Source organism: Lolium perenne, chromosome 6 (assembly GCF_019359855.2).
Source record: "Lolium perenne isolate Kyuss_39 chromosome 6, Kyuss_2.0, whole genome shotgun sequence".
NCBI lineage: Eukaryota > Viridiplantae > Streptophyta > Magnoliopsida > Poales > Poaceae > Lolium > Lolium perenne.
In genome coordinates, this window is record NC_067249.2 from 17,438,516 (window position 1) to 17,441,438 (window position 2,923).

The following is a 2,923-nucleotide window of genomic DNA, read 5'->3' on the forward strand; positions in this document are numbered from 1 at the left end:
TTGTGTACTCCCTCTGTCCACTTATTTTTATTTTCAAGAGAGATTATCTTTTTTTTTTTGCGAAACACAGTACAATCAAAGACGCTCATACATACGCGCACACACTCACCCCTATGAACGCACACACGCACACCCTACCCCTATGAGCACCTCCAAGAGACTGCGTTGAAGAATTGATCCGGTGGGTCTTGAGATTGACGAAGTCACCACAGGCGCCTCGCTGTCGACGGGAACGTCGCCTCCCACTGAAGAATATTTCACCTTTATGAGATACCAAAGTGTCAAATCTGGGATTTGAACTCTGGTGGGCTGGGGGTGCCACTGCCCTCCTAACCATCCAACCACAGGTTGGTTCTCTCAAGAGAGATTATCAAGTAGGGAGACAATTGCATTGGAAAGATACAAATCAACATCTCTTTCATCTTTATTCTATCACCTCAATAAGCTAAGGGCATGTAGAAAATGAAGATAACATGTGCTGAATATTATTGGGTTTGATTTTCCTGCGACAAGAAAGCAATTTTTGCTACTTTAAAATGCAGTGGGTACATAGAAGTACACTCTTTCATGGATAAAATTTTAGGGTAACGTTCCACTTATTTGAGGATGGAGAAAGTACTTATGAAAGTGTAGTGATGTATTAAACAAACATGTTTGTTTTATGGCAATGTCCACAAGATTTTCCATATGTATCTAAAGGTTTGTTTGAACTCGCTAATTTGTATTTAAGGGTAGGGGTGGGCATAAAAAATCGAGCACCGAACACCGAACCGAATTAATTGGAACCGAAACCGGATACACCGAAATCAAATTAACTGAAAAAATCAGTGCTTAAATATCAAAAACAAAATTTATATTAGCAAATTCGGTTTTGACCTTCTGTTAAACGAAATAACCTAAAAACCGAGATACCGTTAACAGATACATAATTGTATCATACATAGGTCTCTGCCCAACACGCAAACTCCAAGCAGGCCAAAGTCCGAAATAATTGCATGTTGCACATCTAGCTATGTACGAGTAGTTTGCTACTACATGATCGTATGGTTCATGAATTAGGAGCACCGATAGTATATATGTGCTTAACAGTCCTTGTCGTATGACCTAGCTTCTAGTCACAGCAACTCGGCAACTTCCAAGCTACTTGCGTGTCATCATATATACTTGACTTGTTATTTCTTATTAAAATTAGGTTAAATCGGTTAAAAACTGAACATCAAATTGAATTGTCACGTAACCGAATTAAAAATTAATTAGGAAATCGATATAATTTCGGTTCTCCTTCCTTATTATTCGAATTATAAAAAAACCGAAAAACAAACTAATTTTTTGTTAAAATCGAATGCCCAGACCTTGAGAATATGGAGATTGGTAGTAAGCACGGGACAGATTGCTGGACACTGCCAGAAAATGCAGAGATCAGCTGCGAGTCCAACCGACATGTCCCAAGAGAAAAGTGAAAGGACGCATAGCCATGGACGGCAATGGTAAGCTGGCCTATCGCCCTTTTTCAGAGGAATGGACTGTATCTTCTTTCGAAAAGAGTTTGGAGTGAATCTTGATAGCTAGAATCATTTCTTTTTATTGGGTTGGAATGCACGGGCGACGCAAAATGGATGCCCAAATTGTCTACGTGTGTCTGTATGCGTCGGCTGAAATGGTCGAAATTGACCGTCCGTCTATATGCGTCAGGAGCTGCCCCAAGCGGCACGGCACAATTTTTTTTTGTTTGCACCGTTTCAACATTAAACATAATTTACATAGTGATAAAAGGAAAATATAAAATATAAAAACTAAAATGCGCTTGTGTTGTGCAGGTTCCACGTTGGCGCCGGAATCCCTGGTGTTGCGCCGCACTACACTCCTCCACCAACAACCTTCACGTGGCCTTCATCTCCTACCGGTTCGATAATCTTGGTTTCTTACTGAGGGAAAACTTGCTGCTGTACGCATCACACCTTCCTCTTAGGGTTCCCAACGGACGTGTGCTTCACGCGTTATCAACACCGGCCATAACCCATAATCTAGCCCCGGTTTTGATTCTCTCTATAACTACTTGAGTGGGCGCATGCTTGTTACGAAAAATCCTAACATTGCGCTAATTCCAAATCTCCCAAGTGATAAGGTGTGGCACCCCGGGATCAGGGTTAGACAAATACCAGATCTTCGTCTGACATAAGCCTAACCTAGAGCTCGAGAGACTACAGTGAGAGAATCGGTAACACAACAGTGACTCTACGACTCAAAAAGTAATACAAGCTCATAACTGAGCGAAGAACCAAAGTATTACAAGCAGAGGTCACTGACCTGACATACATCAATCAACGGAAGCGAAGTTATGCTATTAGACATAGCAAGATAGCAAAAGGCCTAAGAGGCCAGGAGCATAACGGCGACGTCCCAGCCCATAGATTCCAGGCTGCCACCTGGGAACCCCAAGCTACTCGTCGATGTCGACTAGAAACCACCATCTGTCGGAGCAACTTTGTCTGAAACAAAAGCATGCAAAGCTGAGTACAGGGACTCAGCAAGACTTAGTACAACCTTTTAGCAAAGCAGGTATGCGGGCTTTCTGTAGAGCTTCTTTTGCGTAAAGCCAGTTTTCCTTTAATAAACAAGAGAGAGAAGAAGTTCGACTACTCAGAACCTTTAAAAGGGGATAAGAGAGCGATATCTCTATCTCTATTGATCATCATGTTGTATCCACCAATCTTCATCATCTCGAACCACCCCCTCAACACCCGAAGAAGGTATCCGTAACAAACATTGGTTGCCAAGTTTTACGATTAGGTTCATGTTCTCTATGATCACAGAATCCATTCCCAAGTCGTCCGTAACCGTGGACACGGCTTTTCGAAAAGATTAGAACCCTGCAGGGGTGCACAACTTTACCCACACGTGCCAACCGACTCTTAATGCCAAA